This window comes from Heptranchias perlo, chromosome 7 (genome assembly GCF_035084215.1).
Source record: "Heptranchias perlo isolate sHepPer1 chromosome 7, sHepPer1.hap1, whole genome shotgun sequence".
NCBI classification, from domain to species: Eukaryota; Metazoa; Chordata; class Chondrichthyes; order Hexanchiformes; family Hexanchidae; genus Heptranchias; species Heptranchias perlo.
Genome location: NC_090331.1, coordinates 56,221,177 through 56,248,029, shown reverse-complemented (window position 1 = coordinate 56,248,029; position 26,853 = coordinate 56,221,177). Strand labels below are relative to the sequence as shown.

Sequence of the window (26,853 nt, the reverse complement as noted above, 5' to 3'; positions counted from 1 at the left end):
TGAGATGCCAAACAGCATAGTAAGTTTGAGAGTACAATCTCTCCTGTTCTTCTGATACTTTATGCTTTGTGGTACAATATGATATCCATCTCTTGTAAGTACAAATAATGACTGATGGCTATGCCAGCACGCTTAAAAATATGCTAATTTAAAATGGGGATAGTACCTTCAGTATCTACCATTCATTCATGGGCCTATAGCACCCAAACTACCAATATCCTGGGTGGAAGATAATGTCAAAATTAACAGTCATAACTTCAAAACCTGCCCTGACGCAGTCATGCTGAGGTTTAGGAGAAACACCACTTGCTTCAGGATTTTGTATTTCCGGTTGTATTTACCAAATGTTTACTTTAGTTCCAGAGCAAATTTAAATAAATGTAAATTTTTTTACATTTTGATTTTCTCCTCTCCTCCACTGTAAGCAAGGAAGCATGCTTAATTATGGTTCCACACCGGCTACCAGCTCTCCACCCAAGTCGTCATTCTTCACGTGTAAGGCAGGAGAACATCACAACTGAGTCTGATCCTGTGCAAACGTACTGTTTCCAGCAGGGGGTCACTGGATAATGATTTTCCTACATAACAATGACCACACCTCAAAAGTACCTTATTGGCTGTAAAGTGCTTTGGAACATCCAGAGGCATTACATAAATGCAGGCTCATTCTTTAAGAGTGGCACTCCTGACTGATTTTCCTCTCCTTAGAATTGGTACACTGATCTCAGCTCTATAAACATTTTTTGAAATTTTGAGGTAGGATTTGCATGATGCAAAGTTGCAATACACTGGATGATGGTTAGCAACAGAAAAGGCTTCCTTGCAATTTGCACATATTCTAAAGTAATGATTTGGCATAAATTGGACAACTACTGAGGAACTGAAAAATGACACTAGACAAGCCCTACTCCAGGGTCTTAAGCTCATAATCTAAGTTGACAGTTCAGTGCAGCACTAAGGGAGTGTTGCACTGTTGGAGATGCTGTCTTTTGGATGAGACATTAAACCAGCCTGCTTTCTCAGGTGGACATAAAAGATTTCATGGCACTATTCAAAGTTGAGCAGGGTAGTTCTCCTGGTGTCCTGGCCAACATTTATCCCGCAATCATCATCACTAAAGCAGATTGATTGGTCATTTATCTCACTGTATACGCCCAATATCCCACAAACAAACGGCTGCTCTTACCCTACACTACAACAGTAACTAAACTATAATAGTACTTAATTGGATGTGAAGCACACGGGGACATCCTGAGGTCATGAAAGGCACTACATAAATGCAAGTTCTTTCAGTGTAGACATAACTGAAACTTTTGTGTACTAGTTAAATGTGAGTGTACTTCTTTTCCAAGAGGCTCTCATCCACAGAAACAGTATGGAAGTGGATGCTGATGAAAGGAAAAAAGGAACTAATAACATGCTAAATGAGCATGACGGGATGATACAATATTTTCCTAAAGGGTTCAGTACCCTGAAAGCTGCCACTGAGATTTCCTAGTCTTCAATCATTACCCATGGTATGTGAAGGAAAACAAATTAGGCACAGCTTTGCGAACACATTCCTAGTTGTCATGTGCCACCTGTGCATTGATTCAAAATAGTTGGATGAAAGAAACCAAAGAGAAACTCTAGCCAACTGTAAAATGACAATTAACAAAATACCTTTACACAATTACTAAAGTTTTGTGAGCATGAGAAGTTGAAAAAATGATTGATACTGTAATTTGAGATACTGTACACAGTAGCTTACATTAAAAATACTTAACAAAAAGATTAAAATTGTGAATCAAAATAGTATAGTCAATTAGTACTGTAACCACCTTAAGAATAAATATTTAAATTTGTTTGAATGCATTTCAAAAAATTTTATCCCCTACTTTTTGGTTCCATGTTACATTATTCACAGGCCTTTGCCTATGAGGAGCGGGCGGGGGGTGGGGGTCAATTCAGACCAAGACAAGTTGAGTGAGTGGGCAAATACATGAGATGCAGTATAACATGGATAAATGTGAAGTTATCCACTTCGGAAGGAAAAAAGAAAGGCAGAGTATTATTTAAATGGTGATAGATTGGGGAATGTTGATGTACAAAGGACCTGGGTGTCCTTGTACACCAGTCACTGAAAGCAAACATGCAGGTGTAGCAAGCAGTTAGGAAGGCAAATGGTATGTTGGCCTTCATTGCAATAGGATTTGAGTATAGGAGCAAGGATGTCTTACTGCAGTTATACAGGGCCTTGGTGAGACCACACCTGGAGTATTTTGTGCAGTTTTGGTCTCCTTACCTAAGAAAGGATATACTTGCCATAGAGGGAGTGCAGCGAAGGTTCACCAGACTGATTCCTAGGATGGCAGGACTGTCGTATGAGATTGGGTCGACTCGGCCTGTATTCACTTGAGTTTAGAAGAATGAGAGGGGATCTCATTGAAACATATAAAATTCTGACAGGGCTGGACAGACTGGATGCAGGGAGGATGTTTCCCCTGGCTGGGGGGAGGGGGTGGGTCCAGAACGAGGGGTCACTGTCTCAGGATACGGGGTAGGACATTTAGGACTGAGATGAGGAGACATTTCTTCACTCAGAGGGTGGTGAACCTGTGGAATTCTCTACCACAGAAGGCTGTGGAGGCCAAGTCACTGAATATATTTAAGAAGGAGCTAGATAGATTTCTAGACCCAAAAGGCATCAAGGGGTATGGGGAGAGAGCGAGAATATGGTATTGAGATAGAGGATCAGCCATGATCATATTGAATGGCGGAGCAGGCTCGAAGGGCCGAATGGCCTACTCCTGCTCCTATTTTCTATGTAAGATGACTCACTCACCAATTTTCCCTTTGAAGGAACAACTGACTATGCTTTGTGACATCCTCTGATATTATTACAGAACTTGGCTGTAAGATTTGTGTATACAAATGTGCATCCTGCACTCAGTAGCACAGTATATTGCATCTTCAATGTGTTGCAACAAGGTGTAAAGAGGGATTATATACTTTATAGGTTTTTGTTCATTTTCCAAAGACAGCTTCCAAACATTCATGAAGTAGGCGAGTACCAGGTCAGGTTCACCTGGAATAAAAATCACATAAGTAGCTACCTTCCTTGAAGACATTTTTTGATATCGTGACTTTGGGAGGCATCACCACGTGATCACCCCAGGCCCTCAGTGTAAAAGTACTGGCCTAACTCCAGAGTCAGCTCATTTTTCCTGTAGACATACCTGGAAAAAGAAAACCATAATCTAAATACAGGACCGGAGGAGACAGACAGGTGGGTGGACGATGCTATCTTCAAAAGAATGAACATAGCAACTGTAGGCCTGTTGCACCATTTTATTAGATCATGGCTGATCTATATGTCAACTCCATTTACTCATCTTTGCTCCAAATACCATTGATACTCTTACCTAACAAAAATCTATCGATCTCGGTCTTGAAAATTTCAATTGAGCTAGCATCCACAGAATTTTGGGGGAAAAGTTCCAGATTTCCACTGCCGTGTGTGTAAAAAAGTGCTTCCTGATTTCATTCCTAAATGCTTAGCTCTAAGTTTAAGATTATGCCCCCTTGTTCTGGATTCCTCCACCAGAGGAAATAGTTTCTCTATATCTACCCTATTGAGCCCCTTTATCATTCTAAATGAATATGACTCTACAAGGCAGGCTTTGCAGCAAGGGTCAATATTTATCAATTGTGCCTTTGCTCATCAAAGAGGAATATCAGTTTACACTTAAAATAAGATCACAGCCAGTAACTGGAGTAGCAAAACTGATATTTATAGCACTACATGTGGGGTTTGTAAACAAAAGCACGATTATTAATTCCTACTGGTGAACAAAGTTGCCAGTTGACACTGTAAATAGTCCCCTCTTTCAAAAGTGCTAACACCACCCTCTTTGCAAAAACTCACTCTTGACCCCTCTGTTCTTGCTACCACCCTATATCCAACTTCCCTTTCCTTTCCAAAGTCCTTGAATGTGCTGTTGCCTCCCAGATCTGTGCCCTCTCCTGCAACTCCCCTAACAGACTAACCAAAGTAATAAACGATATTCTCTGTGACTTGACCATCGTGCATTATTGCTTCTTGATCTCTCTGTAGCCTTTGACATGGTCAATCACAACATCCCCCACCAATGCCCTCCTCCACTGTCCAGCTCACTGGGATTCCCTCCATTGATACCTATCCAATCATATTCAGAGCATCTCTAGCATTGGCATCTCTACACCATGGATCTATCCTTTGCCCGTTGCCTTCCTCATTTTCATGCTGCCCCTTGGCAACATCATTCAGTCAGGGGGTTAGCTTCCACACGTACACTGTCAGCCAGTTCTACATCTCCACCACCTGTCTCAACCACTCCACTGCCTTTGGCGGTGGTGAGATTGTTGTGGTTGTTGTAGTGGTAGTAGTAAAGTAATGAATCCGACTGAGTCATTCTCCAACAGGTGGGAGAATCTTGCAAAACCCAAACCTTCATTTTCTTTTCAGAATTCAGATTTTAAAAATATCAGGTTAAATCAGCTGTGTACAAATTTGTGCTTTTTCTATGGAAACCTAATAGTGATTGAAAACATTTCCAAGTTGCTCACTATGCAGAGCAAACAGACACACCTCGCAGTGTACGAAAGCAGCAGCATAGATCTTACCAGTCCCACAAGTCTGCATTCAAAATCAGATGATCCTCAACTACACAAGCAAGTAAAAAAGCAAGTGTGAAATAGGGACAGGGAATGAAATTTCCTGTTCTATCTCCACCCGCAGGTATGTCAATTGGAGAGGATCAGTCCATACAGGCAGATGGGGAGGGCAACCCCAACTGAACATTGCAACAATTTAAGTCTAATCTGTGGATATCTACCAATCGATGTGAACTGGAGGATCTTCCAGTCAAATTTCAGAAAGGTGGGGTAGGAAAAATGAATAGGAAATATTTGAAATAGAGCAAACAGGGAAGAATATTCATTTTTGGAACACTGATTCTCCCCAAAAGGGAATGGGAGATTGGCCAATCTACTGATGTTCTCATGAATTGTGCCAAATATGGAGAGTTAGTTATCAAGGTATAAGTGGTATAGCTTAAGAATAACCCGCACCTCCAAAGACCAAAATCCTGAACCAGTCTAACTAAATAAGAAAGATTCTTCAACCAGAGGTTAAAACGTTATCCAGGGTCACGTCGTTCGATCTGCCATTACTGATCGTATAGTTTAACAGTAAAGAATAATACCACCACATGGGAGGGATTTTGGGGCTAGAAATATATACAGCATTATCCACATACAAGGATAATTTATGTTCTTTGACCAACATTGAAATCCCCCAAAAACCTAGAGTGATACAGAATCTGGCAGCCAAAGAAAAATGTGCATCTCTCATGAGAAGGCCCATTACACACTATCAAAGGCATTCTCAGTGTCTAAAGAGAGAATGGTTAGACAATTGGATGTTGACAGATTACTGAACATTATAGTACCTCCAACAAATAAAACCTATTTAATCAGGATGAATCAATTTAGGAAGCAGATTATACAGTTGAGTTGAAAAGATTTTCATAAACATTTTGGAATTGTAATTCAAAAGAGAAACTGGCCATCCAGGTGGTTGCTGATTGGCTTTAAAGCCAGCCTGAGTATGACTATTCCACATCAAATGTATCTTCAGTACAAACTTTGTACTTTCCATTTGCACACAATATTCGACTTCCTTATCATGTACACACAATCCAGTTTGTCTCTTTTTAAATGTTCTAGGGATATAAGTATATAACTCAAGAGATAAACAATATGTATTCTTCCAAGGGAGTATTCATAAATGTAGGTTTTATTGATACCATTTTTGAAATAATCCTCAGTGACTTAATTATCTAGATAGTATGATAGACATAAATATTGATAATCATTGCTACATAATAAATATCAAAGTCATCTGTGAATATTTGCACAAAATCCAAAGGCACTGGATTGTCAGGGCTTTACAATCATTTATCTTTTATACTGTATTCTGTTTGCATCTGTCGTAACACTTCAGCGAGGTCTTTACGTTCTCACTTAGTTAGCTCAGCTGCCAAGATTGCAACTCTGTCAGTGAACCTGGGCTGGTCATTCCTCCAGCAAACAATTAAGTCTACGATTTGTTTATTCACATTCCCTGGGTATTTCAGTTTGATAGCCTGCATTCCGTTCTGCTTAATATTCAGCCGCTTGGAAAGATCCTCAGTCATTTTTCAGCTTGCTAGCCAGCCATCTCAGTGTCTTCATCCCCAACAGACCTAAAAGCGGATGGCATGTCACAACCAGGTGCAGGAACAGATAATGTAACATACCCCTTTTTAATCATTTAAATGTAATTAGCCTAAACAATGAAAAGTTGTTCAGTACATACTTTTAAAAACCTGCAAAATCTAAAATAGGACACATTTTATACATTCATAGAATAGAATCATACAGCAGAGGAGGCGGCCATTCGGCCCATCTGTGCCAGCTCTTTGAAAGAGCTCTCCAATTAGTCCAACGCCCTTGCTCTTTCCCCATGGCCCTGCAAATTTTTCCAATCCCCTTTGGAAAGTTATTATTGAATCTGCTTCCACCACACTTTCAGGCAGTGCATTCCAGATCGTAACAATTCGCTGTGTAAAAAAAATTCTCATGTTGCCTCTGGTTCTTTTGCCAATTACCATAAATCTGTGTCATCTGGTTACCAACCCTTCTGCCACTGGAAACAGTTTCTCCTGATCTACTCTATCAAAACCCTTCATGATTTTGAACACCTCTATCAATTCGCCCCTGAACCTAAGGAGAACAACCCCAGATTCTCTAGTCTCTCCACATAACTGAAGTCTTTCATCCTTGGTATCATTCTAGTTAAATTTCCTTTGCACCCTCTCTAAGGCCTTGACATCCTTCCTAAAGTGTGGTGCCCAGAATTGGACACAAAACTCCAGCTGGGGCCTAACCAGTGTTTTATAAAGGTTTAGTATAATTTCCTTGCTTTTGTACTCTATGCCTCTATTTACAAATGTAAACAATTTTACAACACCAAGTTATAGTCCAGCAATTTTATTTTAAATTCACAAGCTTTCGGAGGCTTCCTCCTTCCTCAGGTGAACGAAAAGCCAAAGCCAAAGATCTTACATGCCTTATTTACAAAGCCAAAGATCTTACATGCCTTATTTACAAAGCCAAAGATCTTACATGCCTTATTTACAAAGCCAAAGATCTTACATGCCTTTTTAACAGCCTTCTCAACTTGTCCTGCCATCTTCAAAGACTTGTATACATACACCCCCAGGTCTCTCTGTTCCTGCACTTCCTTTAAAATTGTACCATTTAGTTTATATAGCCTCTCCTTTTTTTTCAAAAGATATACTTTATTCATAAAATTTGTAGCAAAAACATACAATACAGTTGTCATATCACATTCCAAACGTACACAATACAGATTATACAATTTGCAGGTTAAATCAAGTACAGTTCAATGAACACATTGTGCATAATTACAGTTCATGACACTCTGGGGTGTCTCATTGCATTATACTCAATACAGATTATTGATTACAGATTCATTACAGGTACATTACAGCAATTTGAATTTTACATTCTGCCCGGGCGGGGGGTTTCCCTGATTGCAGCCCCTCGGTATACAATGGCGGGAAGGCTCTAAATGATTGCCTTTCCCCACAGAGCCTTTGCGGCGGCTGCACCCAGCTTCAGTGCGTCCCTGAGCACGTAGTCCTGGACCTTGGAATGTGCCAGTCTGCAACACTCGGTCGAGGACAGCTCTGTGCACTGGAAGACCAGCAGGTTTCAGGCAGACCAAAGGGTGTCTTTCACCGAGTTAATGGTCTTCCAGCAGCAGTTGATGTCTGTCTCGGTGTGCGTCCCCGCGAACAGCCCGTAGAGCACAGAGTCCTGTGTTACGGAGCTGCTCGGGACGAACTTGGACAGATACCACTGCATCTCTCTCCAGACCTTCTTTGCAAAGGCACATTCCAGAAGGAGGTGGGTGACGGTTCTGTCTGCACCGCAGCCTCCTCGGGGACAATGTGCGGTGGCGCTGAGACTCCGGGAGTGCATGAAGGATCTGACAGGAAGGGCCCTTCTCACCACCAGCCAAGCTATGTCTTGGTGCTTGTTTGAAAGTTCTGGCGATGAGGCGTTCTGCCAAATGACATTGACAGTCTGCTCGGGGAACCAACTGATAGGCTCCATCGTCTCCTTTTCCCGCAGGGTCTCGAGGAAGTTACGTGCGGACCACTTACTGATCGCCTTGTGTTTTTATATAGCCTCTCCTTATTCTTCCTACTTAAATGAATCAATTCACACTTCTCTGTATTAAATTTCATCTGCCATGTGTCTGCCCATTTTACCAGCCTGTTTATGTCCTCCTGGAGTATGTTACTAGCCTCCTCACTCTTTACTACATTTCCGAGTTTAATGTCATCTGCAAACCTTGATATTTTGCCCTGTATAGTCAAGTCCAGATCATTTATATCAATAAGAGCAGTGGTCCCAACACCGACCCTTAGGGTACACCACTGCACACTTCCCTCCAGTCTGAAAAACAGCCATTCACCACTACTCTCTACTTTCTGTCCCTTAGCCAATTTTGTATCCATGCAGCCACTGCCCCTTTAATCCCATGGCCTTCAATTTTGCTAACAAGTCTATTATGTGGTACTTTATCAAACACCTTTTTAAAGGGCCACATACACAACATCAACCACACTATCCTCATCAACTCTCTCCATTACTTCGGATTGGTAGGATTAAAAGCGACCTGATAGGAAGAATAAAACTGAGTGCTAATGAATGGGAGGACAAGGAAACCAAATATGTTGAATGGGTTTGCACAGAGTGGGCAGTACGAGTTTACTTCTGGCAAAAAAATTGTCTATCACAACTGCTGTGCCTTGCAAGGGGTAGGGCCAATTAATATTCAAATATGTCTTATAAGGCAAGACTCCTGAAATGGTGAATAATACAAAGTTAAAAGAAAGGAAGGGGCCTCAGTCCCACATTGTAGTGTATGCCAGATGAAAGTAGCTGTATGTTGAGAATTTCTTCAGGGCTTCCCCCACTATGTCCCTGTAACTTTGGTGGAGGCTCGGCTGAAGCCCCAGTTATATGTGTAAATGAAATTTCCACCAAAGTTACGGCAGCACAGTGGGAGAAGCCCTGAGGAAAATCCTGGCGAAAATGTTTAAAACCCACCCTGCTGAGTGAACACACATACCAGGAGTACTGATCCAGTAACAACTCTAGCCTATTCCACCACAAAAAAGTAAAAATAAATAAAGGAATGTGCTCCTTGCAGTTCCATGAAGCACCTTGTGACTTTTTTCTACGTTAAATAAACACAACTTGTTATTATTTTCCTTTATTACCACATTGGTTTTCAAATTCTGAGCTAGTAGTACTTTCATCAAACTATCCAAATTGTAAGAGGAATTGATCGAATCTTTGGAGTCCTGCTAAATGGGGTGTTGTTTCCCAGGTGCCAGGGTTTGGTACTTGACTGAACAGGTAGATAACATTCCACAATAGAAAGGGGAGAAACAAATGGTTACGGCTCATGTGGGGATTGACGATGTAAGTAGTAGAATGGAAGTCCTACAAGGGGAAATTCAGGAACCACGGGGGGAAGCAGAGCAAAGGACTTCCAGAATTGCTCTACATGCTGCACGGTGGACCTAATTAGAGAAAAATGAATATATAATGGTACAGGAGGCCAGGCTTTGGGCTCTGTCCTCTGCCAGCATTTACATAGAAACATAGAAAATAGGAGCAGGAGTATGCCATTCGGCTCTTTGAGCCTGCTCCGCTATTCATTATGACCATGGCTGATCCTCTATCTCAATACCACATTTCTGCTCTCTCCCCATACCCCTTGATGCCTTTTGGGTCTAGAAATCCATCTAGCTCCTTCTTAAATATATTCAGTGACTTGTCCTCCACAGCCTTCTGTGGTAGAGAATTCCACAGGTTCACTACCCTCTGAGTGAAGAAATTTCTCCTCATCTCAGTCCTAAATGTCCTACCCAGTATCCTGAGACAGTGAACACTTGTTCTGGAGCCCCCAGCCAGGGGAAACATCCTCCCTGCATCCAGTCTGTCTAGCCCTGTCAGAATTTTATATGTTTCAATGAGATCCCCTCTCATTCTTTTAAACCCAAGTAAATACAGGCCGAGTCGACCCAATCTCTCCTTATACGACAGTCCTGCCACCCCAGGAATCAGTCTGGTGAACCTTCGCTGCACTCCCTCTATGGCAAGTGTATCCTTTCTTAGGTAAGGAGACCAAAACTGCACACAATACTCCAGCCCTGTATAACTGCAGTAAGACATCCATGCTCCTGTACTCAAATCCTCTTGCAATGAAGGCCAACATACCATTTGCCTTCCTAACTGCTTGCTCCACCTGCATGTTTGCTTTCAGTGACTGGTGTACAAGGACACCCAGGTCCCTATGTACATCAACATTTCCCAATCTATCACCATTTAAATAATACTCTTCCTTTCTGTTTTTCCTTCCGAAGTGGATAACTTCACATTTATCCACATTACACTTCATCTGCCATGTATTTGCCCACTCGCTTAACTTGTCTAAATTGCCTTGAAGCCTCTTTGCATCTGCCTCTCAACTCTTGATCCCACCAATTCTGTCATCAGAAAACTTGGAAATATTACATTTGGTTCCCTCACCCAAATCATTGATATATATTGTGAATAGCTGGGGCCCAAGCACTGATCCTTGCTGTACCCCACTAGTCACTGCCTGCCACTCTGAAAAAGACCCATTTATTCCTACTCTCTGTTTCCTGTCTGTTAACCAATTTTCAATCTATGCCAGTATACTACCCCCAATCCCATGTGCTTTAATTTTGCACACTAACCTCTTATGTGGGACTTTATCAAAGGCCTTCTGTAAATCCAAATAAACCACATCCACAGGTTCTCCCTTATCTATTCTACCAGTTACATCCTCAAAAAACTCCAGTAGGTTTGTCAAACACTATTTCCCTTTCATAAATCCAAGCTGACTTTGTCTAATCCCGTTGATATTTTCTAAGTGTCCTGTTATCACATCCTTTATAATAGACTCTAGCATTTTCCCTACTCCTGATGTTGGGCTAACCGGTCTGTAGTTCCCTGTTTTCTCTCTCCCTCCTTTTTTAAATAGTGGGGTTACATTTGCCACCCCCCAATCCGCAGGAACTGTTCCATAATCTATAGAATTTTGGAAGATGACAACTAATGGATCCACTATTTCCATGGCTCCCTCTTTTAGTACTCTGGGATGCAGATCATCGGGCCCTGGGGATTTTTCAGCTTTCAGTCCCATTAATTTCTCCAGCACTATTTTTTTTACTGATACTAATTTCCTTTAATTCCTCCTTCTCACCAGTCCCTTGGTTCCCTAGCATTTCTGCGAAGTTATTTGTGTCCTCTTCCGTGAAGACAGAACCAAAGTATTTGTTTAATTGCTCTGCCATTTCCTTGTTCCCCACTATAAATTCTCCCGTTTCTGACAGTAAGGGACCTACATTTGTCCTCACTAATCTTTTTCTTTTTACATACTTCTAGAAGCTTTTACAGTCCACTTTTATGTTCCTAGCGCGCAGGGGCATCCAGCGACGATCCTAACCACTTCCGACACTAGGAAAATTCAGCCCTTTATCTTATCCCTCTTGCGCTTATGTGTCCACTTGATTAGAATACAGAAAACTTAAACTTGCCTTCTTTCTTTAATTAAACTCCTGTAGCAACCCAATGAATCTTTGATTTTGCACTGCACCTATGGATATCAAAGAAATACTACTGAGAGAGATTTGGAAAGTTGACCTTTTGAAATAATTGAAAAATAGATTATTTTGATCTACGAACATAAAACACATCTACCTTGGGGATTGCAATGAGTAGCTTACATTCATTATTAATTAGGTTATTTGTGTAAAACTCCATTAAACCCTTGTAGCAGTCATAGCTGTAATTTGCATATTGGTCCTTTTCCTTCACTTGTGTTTCCAGTTTGTTTGGACGATGATAATGAAAAGTTATTATTTGCTTTTGTTGATTCTCCATAGTTGTGGTAATAATGTCATTTTTAGAAAATATTATGTAAACATCCTGTCCTTCTCCCAGCAAAACAGTTTACTTGAAATGGGACTTGGTGGACCACTATACCCATTTTGCTGCATGCGTCTCATTATATCATCTACTACCTCCAATGGGCAAAGCTGAATGCAGAATACATTTGGCTGATTTTCCCTTTTCCCAACAATACAAACTAGTTTCATCCTCAATGCATTTTCAAGAGTGATGCTGCATTTGTAGTCTATTTTTATTTTCTGACATTGTGTGCAGTATAATTAACCTGGAAAAAAATATATAATTTACTGAGTTTGTACATGCATTTAATTTTATTGCTGCTAGTGTTGGGCCTATAAACAAATACATAATAGAGATATTTATTTCAGTTGTTGCTCAGCAACAAGCTCATGCACATCAAACTAAATTCATACTTTAATGTTTTAATCATACATTCGGAGAGGCTTTCAAATGAACACACTTAATTCCTTTCATTCACAACTTCCTAGCTGTCGTTCTTTGTGTGCTTAGATAATTGCTTGACTCAGTCATGGCAAGTAGATTAGGGAAATGAAAATTAAATATTCAGATCCAACAAGTGCTTATTCTCTTTTCAGCTGTTCTAGTTTTCAATGAAACCCTATAAATAGCCAAGGGAAGGGATATGGCAACTTTACATCAACATTTCAACATGCAGAAAACTACACTGGTGTGGTAGAGGTAGCATGCTTGTATTTGTTTTATGTAACTTTTGTTAGGCTTCCCTGTTGCTGTACATTAGTACAACAAAACTGCTTAATAATACAAGATTATCATGCATTTACTTTCATGCTTATTTAAAGTATCACATTTTTGTACTTCTGCCTTATGTACTTGCACTTTAGCAGCCACATACTTCTCCCTATTGCTCATTGATAGGGATCAAGTAAATGATATTTTACATATACGATTACATTTAATGTCTAACAAGGTTACATACGTATAATTCTGAGGTTCCAAAAGTGACCAATTATTCATACACAGATCAAACTTGTATTGTACCTTTATCAACATACATATATTATAAACAATAAAGAAGTATACAGTGTACAGTCAAATTGTTAAATTGTATAGTGCAATTGCTAAACTGTACCAAAGTGCAATTGGGTTTATTATTTGTTAAACATATCAAGAGAACGGTGGGCAACCCCTTTTATTCCAGAAGTGAAAAACAACTTACAAAACCATGAATGTTAGTCATGGGTAAGTTATAAACGGTATTTCTCACAAATAGAATATAACACGCATTTTCCAATATGCACATTTTTAAAATTTAAAAATAAATTAAACAAAAAACAATTGTTGAAACACTTGAGGCAATTAAGATACTGTAGAGTGGCATATGGAATATGTGATCTCAGATCAGTGTGGCAAGGAGAACATTTCCACTATGACAAATCATTTGCGGTATAATTGCTCAGTGCTTCACTTGAGGGGATGAACAAAAATTACAAAATATTTTTGTGATTTGATAAAGCAATTATAAATTGTTATAAAAGAAAGTGTTATGGGGCAGATTGCTCTTTGACGTTTCTACATTCCAAAACAATTCATAGAGAACTTGATCAAACTTCAAATTTGATCAATGAGCATCAACAAAAATAATTCATACATTTTACTGAATGTACAAGAAATACATTTCCTTCCTTGTGGCTTCCGCAGTTCGAAGACCACAGACGCTTCCTTTTCTTCCAATTTAATGTTTGTAATGCAAGTCCAAGGCTCCAAGGGGGCATTTTGGCAAAGTAGATGGAAACACTCATTATTGTACAGCCTCTTCTTACTTGTACTTATCATAGTCAGCAGATTAACTTCAAGAGAATACAAGGAAGAGACAAATTAAATATAATGCAGAAAGAACATAAATAAATAAAAACACGGTTTTGAGAGAGGGCTGGGAGTCAGAATTGGTAAATAAGTATAGCAAACAAATGACTATTGGGACATTACAGATATACCATATTTCAACTAAACTGCACATAACTGGAGCTACAGCCTGTAACATCTCTCCCCTAACCCACATCAGAACATCAATGTAATGAGAGGTTCCCAGCCCTCTGTAACTTTCTATGTAATTCTTGCAAATGGTTCTTTTAAATTTGTGACTGGCTGATTTGCAAAGCAGGGAATCAGCGTTCAATCTCACACAGTAATGAAAGGGGCAGAGACCCATTAAATCAGATCTCCACCCCCTAGTGTGCTGCCCCGGGATTTTCTGGGGCTTCCACATGAGGTGATACTGGGCCTGTACATGTAATAGTCACAGACCCAACACTGCTCGTATAATAAGGGGAAGGGGAGGGGAAGAGAGGGGGAATGGTTGCCAACCTCCTGCTTCATTCTGAAACAGAGGCACCGTTAAAAAACGAGCACTATGGACTGCCCCTGGAAACTGGATGACCATATCAGCAGGAAGTGCCAGAGGCAGGCCAAAGACAAAAAAGGTAAGTCAAAATTAGCTTGTTAGGAAACTCCCAGGATGTTTTGAGGCACCTGTGACTTCTGGCTGCTGACTTCCACGATTTTAAAGCACAAGGCCCAGCCAGAAGGCAGGTCTGCATCTAGAGTTCCTCAGGCCACGCAAGGCCACAGTTCTGGGCCCCATTTCCACAGGTTGTCAGGGAGAAATGCCTGGTTAGACCAAGCATACTTCTACTGACACTATGCCAGATCACACTGAGGGCCTGGGATGCGGAAGTACCTGCCGTCGACCCTTTACAACCTTGGCTATGTTTGAGGTGAGGAAGGCTTCAACCCTAACCCACTACTGTATTTCACCGTAAAACTAAATGTACAGGGTTCTGTCCTAGTCTCTGGCCATTCTGGTGGACTCTTGCTGAAATTATTCTAGGAGTATTCTGGAATAGTCATGGCTTTTAGAGACTTTTGTTTCTATAGCACTGATTCCAGACTTTATTGTGCCATTTGCATCTTGGAGCCTTATAATGTTCTTGCTCCAGATTTCATACATTCCCCTTCATTCAGTTTTGATTTACTGGTTTCTGAACTTCTTTCCTGATGAAATAAATTCCACAACTTGCTCCAAGAGCTCTGTTTTCGAGCCTAAAGGTGTCTGCAACTTTGAGTACCATTTCACACCCTGACAGAACAGTTGGCCTTCCTGACAGTTCTCCATCTTTTCAGTAAATTGTTCCACAAACAGAACAATTTTTTTTAAATACTCAAAATTTTACCAATGCTCAGCTCTAGAACATGTAGGATATATGTACAACTTAGAAGGAACAAGAACGGAACATTCAGCAGAACAATGACCCTAATCTATCTATACATCATTAAAAATGTTGTATAGAGTATGAAGTTCCAGCTTTTCCATTATAAATTGCTGTATCAACATTTTCCATTCTATTTTACTACCACCCATCACAATATATTTGCAGGCTCCAGCCACTAGGTGGCTCTGTGGAACAAGTCTCTGAAGACGCTCTCCACACTACGTTGTCACCTATATATTAAAAAATTTATATTCATGAACTGATCACGGGCAGTGACAAAGGCATATGTGCACACTTCATGTCCGCAAACTATACTTCTGGTTATGATTTCTGGTAATGCCATTACGTCAACCGTTAACATCCTTTATAAAACTACCAATGTTTTGTAATGGCATTTGCTAGTTTATTGATTAAACAACAGAAGCACTCAAAATGCTGTGTAAAAAAATTGTTGATTTTTTTCTCTAAGTGAAATCTCTAGTGCTTAAAGTAAGGTTTCAAATAAAATTAAAAATTAAAAAAACAACAATATTAAATTTATTTACTGAATTGTGGGTTTTGTTCCTTAATACCTTCATTAAAGGTTTTACTCAAGGGCCTCAAACTCTGCCAAAATCATAGGCTTGGATTTGATATTTTTGCCAAGTTAACTCTGTTAACTGATGCCATGTCCTGTAGTCTGGGCACATGCAGTGTGAACAATTTCCCAGGACAACAGTAGCATTTAAACTGGAAAATTATGGAATGCTTCTCGCTCAGTCTCTAATAAAATTTATTTGGTTGTTTTTCTAAAAGCTGGAGGACAAATTTCAAAAGCTTTAAAAGGTGTTTTTAAAGCAGAAGGCTGTGTGTGTGTACATATAGAAACATAGAAAATAGGAGCAAGAGTAGGCCATTCGGCCCTTCAGGACTGCTCCGCCATTCAAAACGATCATGGTGATCGTCTAACTCAGTACTCTGTTCCCGCTTTTTCCCCATATCCCTTTAGCATTAAGAAATATATCTATCTCCTTCTTGAATATATCTGATGACTTGGCCTTCACTGCCTTCTGTGGTAGAGAATTCCACAGGTTCACCACCCTCAGTGAAGAAATTTCTCCTCATCTCAGTTCTAAATGGCATACCCCGTATCCTGAGACTGTGACCCCTGGTTCTGGACTCCCCGGCCATTGGGAACATTCTCCCTGCATCTAGTCTGTCATTCCTGTTAGAATTTTATATGTTTCGATGAGATCACCTCTCATTCTTCTAAACTCGAGTGAATATAGGCCTAGTCGACCCAATCTCTCCTCATAGGTCAGTCCTGCCATCCCTGGAATCAGTCTGGTAAACCTTTGTTGCACTCCCTCCATGACAAGGACATCCTTCCTCAGATAAGGAGACCAAAGCTGCACTCAATACTCCAGGTGTGGTCTCACCAAGGCCCTGTATAACTGCAGTAAGACATCCCTGCTCCTGTACTCAAATCCTCTTGCAATGAACGCCAACATACCATTCACCTTCCTAACTGCTTGCTGCACCTGAATGCTCGCTTTCAGCGACTGGTGTACAAGGGCACCCAGGCCTCATTGCACCTCCCCTTTTCCCAATCTATCACCGTTCAGATAATAATCTGCCTTTCTGTTTTTACAACCAAAGTGGATAACCTCACATTTATCCAAGTTATACTGGATCTGCCATGTTCTTGCCCACTCACCCAACTTGTCTAAATCACATTGGAGCCTCTTTGCATCTTCCTCACAGCTCACATTCCACCCCAGCTTTGTGTCGTCTGCAAACTTGGAAATGTTACATCTAGTTCCCTCATCCAAATCATTGATATATATTGTGAATAGCTGGGGCCCAAGCACTGATCCCTGCGGTACCCCACTAGTCACTGCCTGCCACCTGGAAAAAGACCCGTTTATTCCTACTCTCTGTTTCCTGTCTGTCAACCAATTCTCAATCCATGCCAGTATATTCCCCCCATCCCATGTGCTTTAATTTTGCACACTAACCTCTTGTGTGGGACCTTATCAAAAGCCTTCTGAAAATCCAAGTACACCACATCCACTGGTTCGCCCCTATCTATTCTACTAGTTACATCCTCAAAAAACTCCAGTAGATTTGTTAAGCATGATATCCCTATCATAAACACAGGCTGACTTTGTCCTATCCCGTTAATGCCCTCCAAGTGCTCTGTTATCACATCTTTTATAACAGACTCTAGCATTTTCCTCACTATTGATATGTATGAGAGAAACAAAAAAAATGATAAATATGATATATAAAATATGACAGACTGTAGCTTTAGTTGGTGCCTGCATTATAAATATTCATAGTATCCAAGGCATGGACAGCACTGCTTGCAACTGTCAAGGTCACCGTGGCCCTCAACTTTTATGCCACAGGCTTCTTTCAGGTGATTTCAGCGACATATCCCAGTTTGCAGTCCACTGTTGTATCAGGGAAGTCATCGAGGCTCTCAACACTAGCAGGAATACCTATATATTTCCCCATGGACATAGCAAAGCAAGATGAAAGAGCATTAGGATTTGCCGGCTTTCCCAGGATTCAAGGTGCCATAGAATACACCCACATTGCCTTGCGTGCTCCCCATCATCAGCCTGGCATCTTTGTCAATTGAAAGGGATTTCACTCCCTCAATGTCCAGTTGGTTTGCGGCCGCAGGCAGCGCATAATGTAGATCCGTGCCCAGTTTCCTGGCAGCAGTCATGACTCATTCATCATGAGCCAGTCCTCTGTGCCGCCTTTATTCCAACCAGGCTACCAGATCACAAGCTGGCTATTGTTGGACAAGGGCAATCCCCTTCAGACATGACTCATGACTCCTGGCACGAACGCAGGCACAGATGCACAGCAGACCTACAAGGAAAGCGATGCTGCCAAGAGGAACGGCATCGAGCAGATGGCGTCCTCAAAAAACGCTTCCGCTGCCTAAACCGCTCGGGAAGAGCTTTGCAGCACATCCCCGAGCGGGTATCTAGATTTGTCGTAATCTGCGGCATGCTCCATAACTTCATCATGAGAGACCCGCCCTTACCACCACCTGGGCAGCAAGAAGTGCAGCAGGAGGTGGAGGAGATAGAAGAGGTGAAGGAGAAGGAATAGGAATAAGGAGGAAGAAGGAGGAGGAAGAGCATGAGCAGCATCGACCACGAGCCCCTAGCTGCCAGAGCTCTTAAAAAGCAGCTCATCCAAGAGCGCTTCACATAAACCAACCATCCCATTCCCCAGTACACCAACTGTCCCGCAATCTTCATCACCATGCTCCATACTACCACCATCCCATTGCCTTCCTTTGGGTCTTATGCGTGTTCACTACAAATAGAAACACAAACACCAAATCCATACCGTTTATCCGACACCTCAATTCCATCTGCAATCAAATATTTAACAGGAATAATTAACAATCACCCTTCTGCAAATCCCTGGTGCCTGTCTTCTGTGCTCATTTATCGATTCAAGTGCTCCCTTGAGGTGTATCCTGAATGACGATAGTATGGGAGATAGAAGGCTGCTGAGCTTCCATTGAAGATACTTCAGATGTCCATGGTGGGTGACTTTGAGCAGTTCTGGGCCTTGAGCGCCTGGATTTAGACTGCAGCACCTTGGCATGGATCGGGGCAGTCTGGCCCAGGTAGCTGTGTGGCACTAACAAGGACACTGGTGGAGTGGATGGTGGGGGAACAGGCATGCTGTTGTCCCGAGAGGACAGCAGGTGCCTCTCCCACGAAACCAGGTGTCCTGGGACTGCGTCTTACCACTCCTATGGCTCTGCACTTGACCAGAGTGCAGGAGTGATGTGACACTCTGGAAGCTCCTGTCCACAATGGCCCCCAGAACCAAGATGGCAGCTCTTGTACACTTGTGCCCAGTGATCCACCAGTTTAAGATCCCTCCTCCATCGTACCCTCTAAAGTACACATGGTGCCTATCTGAGCTGGTGCTTGCTAGGGTCAGATCAAGTAACGTTTCGTCTTCGGAAATACTGGCCTCCTCTTCCTTCCAGATCAACGGTGCCCTCCATATGTTGCCAAGCCAGCAGCCTTATCATTGTGCTGCCAAACTCCAAGACCCCCCAATCCAATGTTACCAAAGCACAGGACTGTGCCCAGTGTAGCTAAACCCACCCCCACTCCCCTTTCACAATACTCGGTATCTAACTGCAACTGATACATTTTGCATATTATCTTGCTGTGTATCCTCAGCTTTAAAATTGGTAAAGAATAATTATTTTTAACCTATGTATTTACTAAAGGTCACTTATTTAATGTTTTTACAGAATAATGGATGGACCATTGTAGAATTCTACCCTAAAGCACCAGGAAAAAATTCTAGAATTACATCTTGTAAAAATTAAATTTGACTTGTTCATTCATCGTAAATCAGTGGCCCTGATGTTATCCCTTATGGCGCTAACAGGGTTATTGTTATAAAACAGTAAATACTTGACTTATCATGAACAAAACTATAAGAGTATATATAAAATTCTTGAATTGGTAGAACTATCATGTCTCCAATCCATTGAAATTAATGGTCAATGCTGCAACAGTAACCATTTCCTCCGACTAAGCGTGAGCACGGCCATAGGAGATTCACTAACAGAATGGTATAATTTATCTTTTGTTTTGGAAGTATTCAGGTTAAATTAATTATGCATTAGTGTAACATTATGCAAAGCTAATTATTTGTGTGTTTTTTTCCTTCCCCTTTCTAGTTCTTGCAATAAAGTGCGACAATGTGCTAAATTATATTAATATGGGGGCACACAACTTCCCATATCATGTTAAGATTGGTTCATTCCTCACCATGTGATCTATTTGTGCTACAATCTTCTCCTCTCCCAGGGCATCTGTATGTGCAGCGTGAACTAGGTGGGCATGAAATTTGAACCGCAACTGGACTGGGAAAAGAAGGTGGTCCAGTGATACGTACTATAGGGCTTGCAGTAAGAACTGCGGTACACCCATCATCTTTATTTCTAAAACTAGATAATGTTGTTGTGGAAACTGGCTGGACCTGATGAAATAATCCACAAAATGTATTGGACAAAGTGAAGAAAAAAAAGTTGGAATTAAATATATTTTTGAATTTAACTCATCAATTTTACTTTGTCTCACCATTATTCTTCGGAGTAATATTGAAACTTAAATAGTTTGGGAAACTGAATGGTGAAAGAGGTTAGACAGTTGCCTTTGACATTTGCATCTTAGATTTAAATGCAGCCCAAACTAATGGGCTAAAACATCTGTGGCCATGTGGAATAAGAACATAAGAAATAGGAGCAGGAGTAGGCCATACGGCCCCTCGACCCTGCTCCACCATTCAATAAGATCATGGCTGATCTTCTACCTCAACTCTACTTTCCTGCCCTATTCCCATATCCCTTAGTGTCCAAATAGCCATCCATCTCAGTCTTGAATATACTCAACGACTGAGCATCCACAGCCCTCAGGGGTAGAGAACTCCAAAGATTCACAACTCTGAGTGAAGATATTTTTCCTCATCTTGGTCCTAAATGACCAACCTCTTATCTTGAGACTATGACCCCTGGTTCTAGACTCTCCAGCCAGGGGAAACAGCCTCTCAGCATTTACCCTGTCAAGCCCTCTAAGAATTTTATATGTTTCAAAGAAATCACCTCATTCTCTCAACTCGAGAATATAGGTCCATTCTACTCAATTTCTCCTCATAGGAGAACCCTCTCAGCCCAGGAATCATTCTAGTGAACATATGTCTATGGCAAGTATATCCTTCCTTAAGTAAGGAGACCAAAACAGTATACAGTACTCCAGGTGTGGTCTCACCAGAGCCTTATATAATTGCAGCAAGACCTCCATACTTGTATACTCCAATAAGGGCCAACATACCATTTGCCTTCCTAATTGCATGCTGTACCTGCATGTTAACTTTCCATGATATATGTACAAGGACACCCAAATCCCTCTGACTACCAACATTTCTTAGTCTCCCATCTTTTAAAAAATATTCTGCTTTTCTATTCTTCCTACCAAAGTGGATAATTTCACATTTCCCCACATTACACTCCATCTGCCATCTTCTCGCCCACTCACTTAACCTGTCTATATCCATTTGCAGCCTCTTTGCATCCTCCTCACAGCTTACTTTCCCACCTAACTTTGTATTGTCAGCAAACTTGGATACATTACATTCGGTTCCCTCATCTACGTCATTGATATATATTGTAAACAGCTGAGGCCCAAGCACTGATCCTTGTGGCACCCCACTAGTTACAACTTGCCAACCTGAAAATGACCCGTTTATTCCTACTCTCTTTTCTGTCCGTTAACTTATCCTCAATCTACGCTAATAAATTACCCCCAATCCCATGAGCCCTAATCTTGTGTAACAACCTCTTGTGTATTGTAAACAATTTTACAACACCAAGTTATAGTCCAGCAATTTTATTTTAAATTCACAAGCTTTCGGAGGCTTGTGAAATTGCTGGACTATAACTTGGTGTTGTAAAATTGTTTACAATTGTCAACCCCAGTCCATCACCAGCATCTCCACATCATGACAACCTCTTGTGTGGCACCTTATCGAATGCCTTTTGAAAATTCAAATATACTACATCCACTGGTTCCCCCCTTTATCTACCCTGCTAGTTACACCCTCAAAAAACTCTAATAGGTTTGTCAAACATGATTTCCCTTTCATAAAACTGTGTTGACTCTGCCTAATCATATGATTTTTTAAGTGCCTTGTTGCTACGTTCTTAATAATAGATTCTAGCATTTTCCCTACTACTGATGCCAGGCTAACTGGCCTATAGTTCCCTGTTTTCTCTCTCCCTCCTCTCTTGAATAGCAGGATTACATTTGCTACCTTCCAATCCACAGGGACCATTCTAGAATCTAGGGAATTCTAGAAGATCAAAACCAATGCATCCATTATCTCTGCAGCCACCTCTTTTAAAACCCTAGTATATAGGCCATCAGGTCCAGGGGAATTGTTGGCTTTTAGTCCCCTTAATTTCTCCAGTACTTTTTCTTTACTAATCTTAATTACTTCAAGTCTCTCACTTTCATTAGACCCTTGGTTCCCCACTATTTCCAGTATGCTTTTTGTGTCTCCTACTGTGAAGACAGATACAAAATGTTTAATATCTCTGCTATTTTGTTATTCCCCATTATAATTTCTCCTATCTCTGCCTCTAAGGGACCCAACATTTACTTTTGTTAATCTCTTCCTTTTTACATACTTGTAGAAGTTCCTACAATCTGTTTTTATATTTCTTGCTAATTTACTCTCATATTCTATTTTCTCCCTCTATCAATTTCTTGGTCATTCTTTGCTGAGTTCTAAAACCCTCCCAATCCTCAGGTTTACTACTCTTTTTGGAAACATTGTAAGCCTCATTTAAATCTAATACTATCCTTAACTTCTTTCGTTAGCCACGATTGGATCATTTTTCCTGTGGAGTTTTTATTCCTCAAGGGAATGTATATTCGTTGAGAATTATTTCTTTCAATGTTCACCATTGCTTATCTACCATCAGATCTTTTAATTTAATTTCCCAATCTACCTTAGCCAACTTGCCCCTCATATCTATATAATTGGCTTCATTTAAATTTAAGATGCTAGTTTCGGACTTACTCACTCTCAAACTCAATATGAAATTCTATCATATTATGATCACTCTTGCCCAGAGGATCCTTAACTATAAGATTACTAATTAACCCTGTCTCGTTACACAATACTAGATCTAAAATAGCCAGTTCTCTAGTTGGTTCCTCAGCATATTGTTCTAGAAAACTGTCTCGAATGCATTCGATGAACTCGTCCTTCAAACTACTTTGCCAATTTGGTTTGCCCAGTCTATATGAAGATTAAAATCCCCCACGATTATTGCATTACCTTTGTTACATGCTTCTCTAAATTTCCTGATTTATACTCTATCCAGCGCTATAACTACTGTTAGGGAGCCTATAAACTACTCCCACCAGTGTTTCCTGTCCCTTGTTATTTCTTAACTCACCCATACTGATTCTACATCCTGATTTTCTGAGCTAAGATTCTTTCTCACTACTGCCTTTATCTCATCCTTTATCAGGGCTACCTGCTCCCCCACCCACCCCTTTTCCATTTTGCCTATCTTTTCTAAAAGTCAAGTATGGTTTGGTAAGTTTCAATGCAGTTTATAGTGGGCATGAGCACATCATAAAACTGCCCCCAATTTGGTACTTATCATCAACCTCCAAGAAGCCAGAGGATGGAAGGAGTAGGCACTGTACAGGATGGGAGAGTTGAAGAAGCATTACTCTGCATCTAACTGCGCTACAGTGATTGTGCTGTAGTAGTTGATGCGGACATTGGATGACCAAAATGCACATTTCCCCTAGCACTGAAAATTGTTGTCTCCGTTAGAGAAATCCAGCTTGTAACACTGCATTTCATCAATGATATTCCGAGGTGGTTAAGGAAAAGATAGTGGTAATATATGGCTCTTCTTCCCAAGATGCGTTCAGGATTATATTATTGTCACAGGCTAAATTTTAAAGCTGTAGCAAATGAAAATTTCTTCAAAGGAATGATTCATAAAGTGTGTACTTGAAATTAAAGCTACAAATCAAAATTCTTCAAAGTTAAACATATGTAGAGCAAAAGACTACCAAAGTAATGCCATTCTAGAGAGAGTGCAATGCACAATAAAGCTTCAATGACACTCTACTTGTGAGGGGAAAAAAAATTATAAACTAACCTATGAACACTACAGCCACAGATAGTTCACAACAAATTGCCCTTGAATACATTTAAATTTGCTATTTTTAAAATTAGGATAATTTTCTTTTAATTAATCATACTTAAAAACAAGAAATCTTACCTCAGGTTGTTTAGCGCAACACTAAGTCGTGTGAATCAAATTCCAGCATTAATCCGATTAAGGACTAATTTGATAATTCTGTTTCAAAAAAATATATAATTAAAAAGGAAAAACTGCAAATAAAAACAGAAAATGCTAGAAATACACAGCAGGTCAGTCAGAAAAGACAGGCCATGATACTTTGAGTGTGTACCCCAGTTTGGATGAACGGTACACATCCAAAACATTATAACCTGTCTTTTCCTGTAGCAGCATCAGCTTGGCTTTGTGGTAGCATTGTCACCTCTGGGTCAGAGGTTGTAGGTTCAAGCCCCACACCAGAGGATTTAGTTATATAATCTAGGCCAACACTTCAGTGCAGTGCTGAGGGAGTGCTGCTCTATCAGAGGTGCCGTCTTTTGGATGAGATGTTAAACTGAGATCCTGCCTGTCCCTCAGGTGGACGTAAAAGATCCCATAGCTCTATTCGAAGAGAAGAAACAGATAATTTGGTCATTTATTTTACTGCTATTTGTGGAACCTTGCTCTGTGCAATTTGGCTGTTGTGTTTCCCCTACATTGAAACAGTGACTACAATTCAAAAGGCTCTGAAATGCTTTGGGGTGTCTCACGGTCATGAAAGGCGCTATATACATGCAACTTGTTTCTTCCTTCTTTGCTCTTTACAGATGCTGACTAACATTTTCTGATTTTGTTTCAAAATGTGCATGTTTTGTGCTGCAGTAATTGATTTGCGATAGCGAGATTATTTGCTATTCATCATCAATGGGTGGAAAATCTGGCACTAAGTATGACTCCAGCATAAGGAAAATTGAAATTCAACCAACTTGATAGAGTTATTTGATGAGGTAACAAGAGAGGGTAGATGAGGGCAATGCAGTTAATGTGGTGTATATGGATTTTCAAAAAGTGTTTGATAAAGTGCCACATGGTTGGCTTGCTATTAATCAGCTAAAACATATCTACGATACTTTTGTCATGTATGTGATTGATGCTTCCTGAAATTCTATACGTTTATCTCAGATTTAATAAGAGTCCAGAAAAAACAAATTACTTTTTTTTAAAAAAAGTATATTATATCCTGGCATAGGAAGAAGATGCTGCTAGAGTATCCGTAAAAGAAGATATAGTTAAGATACTGGACGGACTAAAAATTGAGAAAGAAGAGATATGAGAAAGGCTAGCTGTACTTAAAGTAGATAAGTCACCTGGGATGCACCCTAGGATGCTGAGGGAAGTAAGGGGGGAAACTGCAGAGATACTGGCCATAATCTTCCAAACATCCTAAGATACGGGGGTGGTGCCAGAGGATTGGAGAATTGCAAATGTTACACACTTGTTCAAAAAAGGGTGTAAAGATAAACCCAGCAACTATAGGCCAGTCAGTTTAACCTCGGTGATGGGGAAACTTCTGGAAACGATAATCCAGGACAGAATTAACAGTCACTTGGACGAGTGTGGATTGATTAGGGGAAGCCAGCACGGATTTGTTAAAGGCAAATCGTGTTCAACCAACTTGATAGAGTTATTTGATGAGGTAACAGAGAGGGTAGATGAGGGCAATGCAGCTGATGTGGTGTATATGGATTTTCAAAAAGCGTTTGATAAAGTGCCACATGGTAGGCTTGCTATTAAGATTGCGGCCCATGGAATAACGGGGCCAATAGCAACGTGGATACAGAATAGGCCAAATGACAAAACAGAGAGTTGTGGTGAACGGTTGTATTTGGGACTGGAGGGAGGTGTACAGTGGTGTTCCCCAGGGGTCAGTGCGGGGACCACTGATTTTCTTGATATATATTAATGACTTGGACTTGGGAGTACAGAGCATAATTTCAAAATCTGCAGATGACACAAAACTTGGAAGGGTAGTGAACAGTGAGGAGGATAGTGATAGACTTCAAGAGGCTATAAGCACGCTGGTGGCATGGGCGGTCACGTGGCAGATGAAGTTTAACGTGGAAAAATGCAAGGTGATGCATTTTGGTAGGAAAAATGAGAAGAGGCAATATAAACTAGAGGGCACAATTCTAAAAGGGGTGGAGGAACAGAGGGATGTGCGGGTATATCTGCACAAATTGTTGAAGTTGGCAGGGCAGGTTGAGAAAGCGATTAAAAAAGCATACGGGGTCCTGGGCTTTATAAATAGAGGCATACAAAAGCAATGAAGTCATGATGAACCTTTATAAAACACTGGCTCGACCACAACTGGAGTATTGTGTCAGTTCTGGGCACCGCACTTTAGGAGGGATGTGAAGGCCTTAGAGAGGGTGCAGAAGAGATTTACTAGAATGATTCCAGGGATGAAGGACTTAAATTACATGGATAGACTAGAGAAGCTGGGATTGTTCTCCTTGAATCGGAGAAGGTTGAGAGGAGATTTGATAGTGATATTCAAAATCATGAGAGGTCTAGACAGAGTAGATAGCGAGAAACTGTTCCCATTGGTGGAAGGGTCAAGAACCAGAGGACATAGATTTAAGGTGATTGGCAAAAGAACCAAAGGTGACATGAGGAAAAACTTTTTTTTTGAAACACAGAGTGGTTGGGATCTGGAATGCACTGCCCGAGGGAATGGTAGAGGCAGAATCAATCATGGCCTTCAAAAGGGAACTGGATAAGTACTTGAAACGAAAAAATGTGCAG

At 40.7% G+C, this 26,853-nt stretch overlaps 1 protein-coding gene across 1 annotated transcript in view; it reads right to left on the bottom strand.

Moving 5' to 3' along the window:
• Positions 1-12,407: 12,407 nt before the first annotated feature.
• The window catches only part of rbm45 (RNA binding motif protein 45), a 60,670-nt gene continuing 46,224 nt past the window's right edge, over positions 12,408-26,853 (bottom strand). Inside the window, exons 12-13 of the transcript XR_010963438.1 lie at positions 24,208-24,285; positions 12,408-13,934 (exon numbers count right to left, since the gene is read on the bottom strand). The gene's annotated coding sequence lies outside the window, so the exon portion shown is untranslated. The remainder of the gene's footprint in view (positions 13,935-24,207; positions 24,286-26,853) is intronic.